This window comes from Gadus macrocephalus, chromosome 3 (assembly GCF_031168955.1).
Source record: "Gadus macrocephalus chromosome 3, ASM3116895v1".
In the NCBI taxonomy this organism is placed as follows: Eukaryota; Metazoa; Chordata; class Actinopteri; order Gadiformes; family Gadidae; genus Gadus; species Gadus macrocephalus.
In genome coordinates this window covers 6429157-6441295 of record NC_082384.1, presented here as the reverse complement: position 1 = coordinate 6441295, position 12139 = coordinate 6429157, and the positions used below count along the sequence as shown (strand labels likewise).

At 42.1% G+C, this 12139-nt stretch overlaps 1 protein-coding gene across 1 annotated transcript in view; it reads right to left on the bottom strand.

The window, feature by feature from the left end:
- Window positions 1-388: 388 nt before the first annotated feature.
- Window positions 389-12139, bottom strand: part of LOC132453840 (PC-esterase domain-containing protein 1A-like) — a 168845-nt gene continuing 157094 nt past the window's right edge. The window contains exon 10 of the transcript XR_009524818.1: window positions 389-400. The gene's annotated coding sequence lies outside the window, so the exon portion shown is untranslated. The remainder of the gene's footprint in view (window positions 401-12139) is intronic.

Here is a 12139-nt window from a genome sequence, read left to right as displayed (position 1 = left end):
TTAGTATTTATCATATGAGGGAATGTGTGTGTTATGTCTGTCCACGCTGTTCTGACACTAATTTCCTGTAAAGGATTATTAAAGGATCTATCTATCTATCTATGCTTAATTCCTCAGCTAAGGTGGCACAGCTGTTGACAGGGGGAAATGAAACTCCCTTGTAGTCTGTAATTGCCCTGATGCCCTCCCAGACCTGCCGGGGGTTTGAGGAGTTATGGAAGTGTGCCTCAATGCGGTTCTTGTATACTAATTTGGCCGAACTGATGGCCCTTCTAAGAGCTGCCCTGGCTGCACTGTATGCCTCAGTGTCCCCTGATCTATTTGCTATATCCCTGGCGTTAATTAGTGATTGAAGCTTTGCTGTCATCCAGGGCTTTTGGTTTGGAGCGACACGGACCTGCTTCGAGGATGTGACAGTATCCACACAGAAGTTAATGTAATCCAAAACCGAGACTGTGAATTCGTCCAGAGAGCTCCGTGACAGCGCCTCCTGGCCTCTGAAGACGTCCCAGTCAGTGGAATCAAAGCAGTCCTGCAGTCTGGGGATTGCATCCTCAGGCCATGTCCTAACAGACCTAACTACGGGCCTAGTGGATCTGGCCTTCGGGTACAGCAGGGGTGTAGGAGGAGTAAAACATGGTTGGAGAGACCCAGGTGGGGATACGCCTGTGCTCTGTATGCGTGTGCTATGTTGATATAGACCTGATCGAGTATATTGTTCCCTCTGGTTGCACATTTCACATTACGATGGAACGAGTGAAGTACAATTTTTAAATTGGCATGATTGAAGTCCCCCGCCACAATAAAGGTACTTTCGGGGTGTGCAACCAGACATTTGTGTATACAGTCATAAAGTTTTGATAGTGCTAGCATTTGCATTAGTAAATGACTGGTCAAGTTAGATTAACTGAACATAAAGGGAAGTTATTTATGTCTTAGCCCACATTTTGAGGTGCGGGATGAGGTTTACTGTATAACAGCCATGAGCATTCAGATGGACGGAGGGTTGCACTGTCATTAAGAAGTTGGGAAAATGATCCAGAGCCATGATTCTTGCTCAAGGTCCTTCCTAATGAAGGACTCATCATGCACAGGCCATACTCACGTGCAGCCTCCCCCTGGACACACACACACAATCACAAACACCCAGACACACGATCACAAACAGTTAACCTTAATCCTGTATACGTCTCTCTCTCTCTCTCTCTCTCTCTCTCCTTCTCATCCATTATTGCTTCCTCCTTCCCCCCGCAGTCCCTTCCTCGATCTCTCCTTCCCGCCTCTCCTCTATCCTGCTCTTCTCCACTTCACTGACTTGACCTTGGTTCCCACCTCCCCCAACCTGCATTTTTTTTCTCTCTCTTTCTCTGTGTGTGTGTGTGTGTCTCTCTCTCTCTCTCTCTCTCTCTCTCTCTCTCTCTCTCTCTCTCTCTCTCTCTCTCTCTCTCTCTCTCTCTCTCTCTCTCTCTCTCTCTCTCTCTCTCTCTCTCTCTCTCTCTCTCTCTCTCTCTCTCTCCCCCCCCCCCCCTCCCCCCCCGCAGACCTCAGGCAGTCAACTGCTGCACTAAAACCTCTATATCAGCACATCCCTGCACTGGTCTGGTCTGACAGTCACTTTCACCGCAGAACCGCCTAATTTAGCACAGCCATAGACTCACACACTTAAAAATATTTTGTACATCATACCGTAACTCGAAATCTGTAAAAAACTAAAAAAAAAGCATAAACTGTATCTGTATTTCTTGTGGGTGATATGTGCACGTTTTTTTATGTTTATTTTTGTGTTTTGCATGGGGGTATTTAGCTGTGTTTTTACATGTTTGTGTGTATTTTATTGTTGATGTGTGCATCTGCATCAGGGTGCATCTGCTCTCCCTGCTCTCCACCAGGTTCCTTTACATTTGCGTATTAGCCCACCAGCTATCTAATGGTCACCCTTAGTCATTTACATTTACATTTAGGGCATTTAGCAGAAGCTTTTATCCAAAGCGACTTATAATAAGTACATTTGTCATAAGAAGTGAAACAATATATCGCTGTCAGTACAGTAAAGATGTTCATAGAACCAAGTGCAAGTACAATCGCTAGGCTAACCCATTCCTCGTGTACAGTAATGACAGTAGCTACTGCAGATGCTACACAATTAAGTACTATGAATAAGTGCAATTTAGATTAAGTGCGTACATTAAGTGCCAGGACGTACAACATACAATGGTGGCTGGAAGGGGCTGGGTAGCTATGCAGAGTCGAGGTGAACTCTGAACAGGTGAGTTTTGAGTCTTTCGCGGAAGCTGGTGAGCGACTCTGCGATCCTGACATTGGCAGGGAGCTTGTTCCACCATTGAGGTCCCAAAACAGAAAAGTTGTGACTTTGTTGATCAACCTTTGCTTGCTCTTAGCGTCCAGCGGAGGTAGTTGAGCGGAGGGAATGAGCTGGGGTGTGTGGCTTTACCAATGCTTGGAGGTAGGCAGGGGCAGTTCCATCGACTGCCTTGTATGCCAGTACCATCATCTTGAATCTGATGCGAGCTATTACAGGGAGCCAGTGGAGGTCCCTAGTGGAGTCATGCTATTTACTGTCACCCAACCAAACCTGGCTTCTCTGTGTGGCCTGGGGGTGGTCTCTTGCCCACAGCGTTGCTTTGGTGACAGTACTGCCTCACATGGGCAATTACTGACTGCACACACTGCTACACATGTCCCTAATGCTAGAATTTTGACTGTTGTTCATGAGGGATCCGCTCAAAGAGAAACAAAACAAAGAAACTGGAACATAAAGATCATTAATAACAGTCAAAGTAGGTGGAATATAATGGCCGCTACACATTTGTTAAGTCTACATTTGGAGTGTCTCTGTTTAGAGTTGAACATGCAGCCTCTGTAGGAGCTCATTTAGATTTTAGACAGCTTCCTTATGAATCATCACTTTTGAAGCAGCTTCACTGGCCTGAGGCAAAGTGATTGGATCCTGGGACTGGGTGGGAGGGCACGCCTGTTGCCCATTGAGAAATCAATGTGCACAGGTTAAACCAGCTATCACCACACATTGAGGGAGAGACCACCACCCTGCGTCCTCATCTTGAGGAAAAAGTCAACTAGGTATAGTGTGGCAGCCATTTATTTTATTTCATTGGTTTAGTTCAGGGACATTGCACACTAATCAACATTCAAAATGTAAGTGAGCCAGAGTTAGCCTAAGAGGCTAGTTTTCATCTGTTGTCCCCTGCCAGATATTCAAAAGGCAACCTAAAATTACTGAAATAAAATGCATATAAACAAATATTAAAAAACAACATAGTCGTAAGAATGAATTGACAGACAATGGCAAACAAACAATAAAATAAGCAGACAATAAAACACAGTGTACATTAAACATTTAAGGAAAGTGCACAAAACCGTAGATTAGAGCAGGACAAACGCACCTACAATAAAAACACATTCAGCAGCATAGAACACGAACATGCAGCACAAACATATATAGCAGCATAAAGCACAAACATGCAGCACAGACATACAGCAGCCTACAGCATAAACATGCAGCACAAACATATACAGCAGCATAAAGCACAAACATGCAGCACAATTAACTTAGACACTAACATGACCAGCACAGGACAGGAGCACACAAGAGACAAGCAAGCAGGACACAGCATTTACTAAGAAGTCGGCAGGAGAAGCAATTGCAGTCCTAGTGTGTACATAATTGATTACCAATAAGCCATATTTTCAGCTGTCCTGAAAAGGGATGGTAAGAACTAATTTCTCTAATATGAGCTGGTAGTGAGTTCCATTCCTGTGACGCTGTAACTGAGAATGTTGAGTGGCTAAAGGCACTTTTTCTAAAGGGTACTACACAGTCTCCCCGGGCCGAGCCTCTGGTTGTCCGGTTTGTATTTGTATTTGACCTCTGAGTGATACACTGTTGAAGTGGTGGGGGGGCTTTGTTGTGCAAAATTTTAAAAATAAGGCAAAGATTTGCATACTTTATTAGGTTGTCCCAGCTCAGAAGTTTATACTTTCTTAAAATTAGACAATGGTGGTAGGTGTTTGACTTCCGGTCCAAGACTTTCAGGGTTCGTTTATACAGTGTTTCAAGTGGTTTAAGTGCTGTCTTATTGGCTTGTGCGAAGCTGGTCAAACAGTATGTAAAATGTGACATTATAATAGCTTGCATATAAATCTTGGCTGCGTCAGTTGTCATTGAATTTCTAATAAAGCGAAAATTCGATAAGTTAAACTTAACCCTGTGACCTACTTTTTTTACATGAGATTTGAATGACAGTTGAGAGTCGATTAGGAGGCCAAGGTACTTGAACTCAGAGACAACTTGTAATTTTTACTCCTGACAGCATTATGGCTGGGTCTGGAGTGCTACATTGCTTTTTGGAAAAAAAAATATGCAGACTGTTTTTGATGTATTTAGTTGAAGGCATGATTGAATTAGCTTTTGAGATGCGGTTCAATGCATTGGTGAGTTTTGCTGCAGCCTGAAGTTTATTGCTGCCATGCGTAAAAATCACAGCGTCATCAGCATAAAGCTGAATCTCTACATCAGAGCACACAGAGGGCAAGTCATTTATATAAAGACTGAAAAGAATCTAGGTGGTGTGTAGCATTGTCTTTGTTACACTTACCTAGAGCAGCTTTATTGTCTCAGTATGCTAGCATATTGAATATTATGTATCATGAGGGATCATGTTAAAAACAACAATGTAGTCTTGAGTGCAATATTTATTCATAATGTCAAAGTATAGCACTTTAAATAAGAATAAGAAGTCAAAGTTAGATCAAACTAATATCTTTCAGCTTTCTTTCAACCGTTTCCGTTCAGTAACGGAGCTGTCCGTTACTTATTTACGGACAGCTCTGTAAATAAGTAACTTAAGTTTGGTAATTTCATGCAAATTAAATTGTGCCTATTGAATTATCTCTTCAGTTAAACATGTTCTTCATTTTAAGAGAGAATTCTGTTTTGATATTTAAATACAAGTTAATATCGTTTTTTCACTGTTAATTAAATAAAAATTAATGTTTTTAATAATAATAATATGAATTTGACTGACCATAATAATCCTCTACCGTTTAGACTTGCCATTGCAAATGTAAAAATAAAGGGCTGGCCTCATATATTCAATGACTGAAGTATCCTTCATTTGTTTTGTATCAGGAAATTATAACATTAATGAACACACTTTTGGTTTTCGTTTGTTAAACATCATTGTTCACATAAATTTTCCTATATGGGCCCTTCACAACTTCCGGCGGTGAATTATATTTGGTAATTTACCGTTGCTAAGAATAATTGACCGCTGTCAAGGAAAGTGGATTTTTTGCCATCTTTTGTATCACTCCGCAAGTGGTCCAGTAACTTATCAACCCAAGCTCGGTTGCTAAGCGATGTCAACGTCTTCGGCAGACTATTTCTCTGCTGATGAACAACACTACGAATGCTGGTAACAAATACATTGTAAAAATATTTTTTTTTTATTGGTTTTGGCAAGTAGCCGTGTAATAAGCGAAATAGTGTATAGAACGTCGCCGGTCAATATCGAAAATAAGCCCCTTCAGGGTGAAGCCAGACACCTCCGCTTCGCGTCGGTGCCTGGTTCGCCCTGTCGGAGCTTATTTTCCAGAAAATGACCGGCGTTCTAAACATTATCCCTTATTTATTGGGGGATTAACAGTTAAATAAGTAGGTCAATACAGAGAATTGACAGCTGCAATATAAAAAAAATAATAAACTAATGTCTATTAACTCAAGTACTGTGTAGTTCTGACAGTTTTAGGTTGCTAATAACTGCGATATAGTTGCGTACTTGCTAGGAAACTAGGCAACCAATCCACGGAAACACCTCTATTAGCCATCAACTCAAGTTACAATTGTAGTTATTAATGTTTTTAGGTTTATGTTTTATCAGCCTTTGTTTTATCAGTACTTTCAAATTCATTTATAATTTAAATAGTTATTGTTCATGGCTCCTTCCATTCATAAATTGTGTATTAGAGCTCCCTTAGATACTATGGAATAACACAGTTTGGACGTGTCAAATTGTGTGATTTGTACGCAGATTGAAGAGATCAAGTTGGCTATACATATCTTTTCCTCTTTCTTGGTCTTGCTCTTTTTCCAGTGTCATTTCTGTGTTCTCCAAATAACCTCTCCTCCTCGGGGTGAAGGAGGGTTCCTTCTGCTTGAAGGAGTGTATGGGATTAAATTAAGGTTAATCTAGGGGCCTTCTTTCTTTCTCTCCCTCTCTCCCTCTTGCTCTCTAACTCTCTCTAGTTTGTTTGTGTTTGGTAATATATGTACAGTATTTGTGTGTGTCTTTATACTTTATGGTCTGTATTATGCTTTTTATCATGACCATCGATGTTACATATGGGACCTATTTTAACGGTCTGAAACGCAAGTGAGAAGCGCCAAGCGCAAGTAGCATTGTGGGCGGTTCTATGGCAATGATGCTATTTTATCGGCGCATGAATGACTCTTGCGCCCGGCGCAAATCTAAAAAGGGTTTGTCTGAAGTAGCCTAATTACCCGTAGGTGTGGTTTAGGTGTAACGTGCAATAAACCAATGAGATTGCCATCTCCCATCCCCTTTAAGAGCCATGAGCGCATTTGAATCTGACAAGTGGATATTTTGACAATGACTTTGCAGTCTCCGATGAGACAGATGCATGACTACATGAATTTCAAACTTCAAATGGCTCAGATGCTATTTTAAGGATGCATGCATAATGTTGCTTGTGCACCTCGCGCATACACTTTGCTTCTCTCATCTACCTAGCCACATATTTTTGGTAAATTATTTGGGAAAGAACAGCTGATGCAGCGGTAATAAGTTTTACTTTTAATTCAATGTATCTGCAAACACCGTACAGCAAACACATGTTTTCTTGACACAGACATTGTGTACAAGCCTTTAACTTTTAGGATTGATGAGTATTTGATCATGAGAAATAACATTGTTTTACAGCGAGTGAGTGTTAAAAAGAATGAATGAATGCGGGCACGCGTGTGTGTATTGCCGCTTTTCCACTGCATGGTACCAGCTCGACAAGACTCGACTCGACTCGACTCAGCTCGCATTTTTTGCGTTTCCACCGCGAAAACATGCTATCTGGTACCTGAAGTGGCTGCTTTTTTTAGTACCGCCTCGCTCTAGGTTCCAAGCGACCTGAGCCGATGCTAAAAGGTGACGTCGGCAGACGGCCGGCCACTGATTGGCCAGAGAGTGTGACGAAGTCACGAGAGCGACATGGCAACCATGCTGGTAACAGCCATAGCAGCGCCGCAGCCAACATATTCCACTTCTTCAACTTCTTCAACATGCCAGCTAATAATAGTAATGTTATCGATGTCCTCCATTGTTGTTATGTGGGTTCTGTCCATGTGTGGGTTGCGTAGGTGTTGTTTGCGTCGCGTACAAAAATACGTCACGGCCCTTTCGCACAGCCGACCCCGCCCACGTCCAGGAGGTACTATTTGCGGTGGAAAACGACCCGGGTTGAATTGCGTGTGTCTCACACCAAATGCGTGAGACTTCAGAGCCCTGCATTACGTCATCGTTCAACGCGATTGTCCGTTGCCAGGCAGGTTTCAAAAAACATTTGCGCTGATGTTGCCAAAGACGAAATAACATAATACAGATAACCCTTTTTTTTTTCTTTCTTTTTTTGAATTTAGCTAGTAAACTGAGTGTTTAAAGTGTATCATAGTCTAGCTAGCTTGTGTTGATACTCAGTTTACTAGCTAAAGCGATTAAACAATTACATACAATACAAATATAAAGTTGGCAATGCTAATAAATGTCATTTGTAAAATAAGCATTATCTGTTTAATGTTATTTCATCTTGTGACGCTCAATGAATTAGCGCGAATGTTTGCGAAAGTTCATGATCCTTCTTACGTCATCGTTCGGCACGATCGTCCGTTGCCAGGCAACGTTCGACGTGATCGTCCGTTGCCAGGCAGGTTTGGAATTTTCGAACGCATATTACGTAGGCGGTACAATTTTCGCCCCCGGTACAATTTTGGTGTGACAGAGCCAATAAGAGCTAACTAGGGAAGATTCCATGGAAATACTACAACACTTAGTCTCCTGCCCCTGTTGCAGTATGATTTGGTATGTGGCTCTTTTAGCTCTTTGAGTTTTACCTGTTTGGAAAATGAAAGAGGGTCTTTAAAAACGGAAGACACTTATTGAAGTAAATAAAATGATGAATTAATTGGTCACATGACAAAACTAAGACAACGCTGGATTTGAACAGGTTTAGGTTTTGAAAGGAGTACCTGGTAGAAGCATTTGTGTACTTTGGTTTTGATTTGATTTGTTAAGCAGATTTTATCGTAGGATCAAAACGTACACACCCAGCACACCCTACTCAAAGTAGTAAAATGGGATTAAATCAAGGTAAATCTAGTGACTTTATTTTATTCATTCCTCCTGTGCTTGTGATCGTGTATCTGAATGTGTGTGTCTGTGTGTGAGGGAAAAAGGGAAAAGACAGCATAAAAAGGAAATACTTCCAGATATTGAAGTAAATAAATGGATTTAAGTCCAGGCTATCTATGCTTTTTTGCTTGTGTGTCGGTGTGTGTGTGTGTGTGTGTGTGTGTGTGTGTGTGTGTGTGTGTGTGTGTGTGTGTGTGTGTGTGTGTGTGTGTGTGTTGCCAAAGCTAGGCTGCAGGTGCTACCTACCAAATACAATCTGGCATTATGGTATCCTGCACACCACCATCCACACTGTATAATGCACTCTGGCCATCAGCTTGAATCAGTTGCCCATGTTGGGAATGGCTGTACTATGTACAAAGGACTGTATATTGCACGCCATGACCGACTTGTCGATCTAATTTCCAGTAATGTTAAGGAAGTATCTCTAGAAAATGTAACCATGAACAAACATTCACGCATCATGCCGGAATGGTTTAACAGCTCTATTGATGTGATGTGTAACATCCCAAATACCCCTGATGTTGTGTTTTTAAACGGAGACAGAAGGGAAGTGCTCTTACTTGAGATAGGCTGTGTATTTGATCTGTACATGGAAATGGCTTTCAAAGATAAAATCCTTAAATACCAGCCCATTCTGGAAATTCTAAGGGACCTAGGCTACCAATGCAAGCTAATAGTGTTTATTTTTGGAAGCTTGGGGCATGTCCACAACCGTGTTTTCAGTGGGTTAAGGCTGGCTGGGCTCTCCAGCAGAAAATCTAAACAATTAGCAAAGTTCTGCTCCATATCAGCAGTGATAGGCAGCCTGGCAGTGTGGCGCAGGAGATGTTTTTTGTACCCTTGAACAATGACTTATCTTATCTCTGAAATATTTGAATCTTGTCTCTTGTAATGTGATTGGTGGATTCAAATAAAGAATTAAATGTGTGTGTGTGTGTGTGTGTGTGTGTGTGTGTGTGTGTGTGTGTGTGTGTGTGTGTGTGTGTGTGTGTGTGTGTGTGTGTGTGTGTGTGTGTGTGTGTGTGCATGCATAGACACAAGACCAATCATTTGTTGTTAAAGCATGCAAAGCAAGGTCCAATGTGGGTTGTTGCCTTTGATCCAGGCAGCCATCTCTGGCTTGGCGGTGTCTATGGTCTCTGGTAGGGACCGGTGGATTGGCTGAAATCGCCTGTAAACGGATGGCCCTAAATACTTCAGCCAAGCCAAAAACCTGTAGTGTCAGGAAGCACTAGTACCAAGGCTTTTGCTCATTTGCCCATACTGAAGTATGAGCAGAACAGTGAGCAAAAGTGAGAGGAGAGAGAACGAGAGAGAGGTCCTAACAGGAAGCAGATTGTGGATTGAGAAGCTGATTCATGCAGTCAGGTATCGAGGCACAAGCAGGAAGTGAGAAGAACCCTCAAGTCAGCCTTCATGTTGTATTGAATCCAACAAAGCCGCCGATATCATAATCCGGCATCAAGCGGCGGTCTGACATCTGACATTTATCCGTGGTCCTAAGCATCTCAATATAAAAACGCAGACTACTTAAGGCACTCCACTGTCCCAAATACTGCTGCATCCTTATGTCTTCAAAATTCACTTCCACACAGTTCACATTTTCCATTTCTATGTATTAATCTGTTACGGTTTTTCCTACTCATATCATGTTCACTCTCACTCTCTTTCTCTCTCTGTCTATCTTGCTGTCTCGCCAGATCAATTGGCTGTTAAAGTAAGTGTGATAGCAAACATACTTATGCCTTCACACTCATTCCCTCATTCTCACCTTCCTTCCTCCCCCGCATATCTTCTCATCTTCTCTCTCTCAATTTTTTTAATCCCTGTCTCTCTCTTTTTCAATCTCTCATTTTGTCTATCTCCAACTCATTCAATCTATCCTTCATTGTAATTTTTCCTATTTCCTTCTTTCTTTTCCTTATTTTTTTTCCTTCTTTCCTTCTCTCTTTCTGTCTCCTCAACTAATGTGCAGAACAATGAGTGGATAATTTCCCCCGGTCTCTGCGGACGGATGTGGAGCAAAAATAGAGACCTTTCATGTTGAATTTTAAAGGAACGTTTGAGATATCCCCGAGATGATTAAATAGGAACACTCTTGACAAGGTCACCCAGATGTGCACACACACATGTGCACACTGGAATACCGACACAAAGATAGGTACGCATGTCCTCAGACATTAACACACACAGACAGAATTAATGGTCAAAATACCTCAGAGTTACACTGCCTTGTCTTACAGAGTTGAAGAGCAGGGATTTTATTTTCTATGACTGGCCCATACAGTTTCTTTATTTCCTTACATGTGTGTGTGTGTGTGTGTGTGTGTGTGGGTGTGTGTTTGTGTGCGTGCATGTGTGTATGTGTGTGTGTGTGCGTGTGTGTGTGTGTGTGTGTGCATGAGTTTGAATGCGTGTTTGTCTATGTGCGTGTGGGTGGGTGTTTTGATAATACACCCTTGTAAAATGCAACGATTCTCTAAGTAACACTGAACACCCAGAGCCCAATGAAACTGAGTTATGAAACTGTGGCCCTCTACTGCATGTCACCTCTGCGATCCCTGCAAACCTGCATACCTGCAAGTGTATGTTTTTTTTTTTAATACCATTAGCTGACATTGTAGCAACAAACAAGGGTGGATATATGTTTTCATACATGTGTGTGTGTGTGTGTGTGTGTGTGTGTGTGTGTGTGTGTGTGTGTGTGTGTGTGTGTGTGTGTGTGTGTGTGTGTGTATTTCATGTCATTTTCTGAGTCAGACAAGTGTTCGGCAAATTGGAGTTACCTTCTCTGATGGAGCCATCATGGATTCAGCTAGCGTCCCTCTACATAGGGGCCTGGATGAATGGTCTCTCTCTCTCTCTCTCTCTCTCTCTCTCTCCCCCTCTCTCTCTCTTGCTCTTTCTCAAGGATTGTTATCCTACCCTAATTCATCTTAGGCAAGGAAGTTTCACTTCAAAACCTTTACTTTCTGTTTTCATCTTTCACATTACAGTTGTAACCATTGTAGCAGTTAGAGGTCCCCTTGCTCTCCCACCTTCCAATTCAGAAATTTTCATTGCCTTTTCCCCATAACGAGAGCAGCTCTCCTCCTCACCTTCGACCCGCCCCCCCCCACCCATTTCCACACATATCTCTCCTGTCTTCTCATTTTCTCCCTTACTCTCTCCATCAACTCAACCTCGACACACTCACCACCCACCAATGCACCCCCCCACCCCCCACACAAACACATATTCATCTCACTTCAGTCCCTCACCCTCTCATCTCCTCCCCTGCCCTGTCTAATGCCCCCCTCTCTCCTTCTCCAATTCTTTATTTTTTTTCAATAAATCCTGCCACCAGCTCTGGTTTCTACCATGCCAGAGGATAAAGACCACTTTGTTTTAATTTTTGGCGGGGATACAGCAGTTGACAAAAAAAAGTAAGTACAAAGTGTCTTGTGTATATTCAAACACACACACACACGCACACGCTGAAAGCCACAAAGCTACTCTGCAATGATGTAATTAAAACACTTGTCACCTGTCTACACACAGATAGCAACAGAGCTGACAAAACAGCCCCCTTTTTCCTCCAATGCTCTATTATAAGCGTATTCACACATTTGTTTATGATTAGCACACTTGGGAGCTTTTCAGTTGAGATGAAAGTCACGAGAGTATTGTAAAGAGGACTT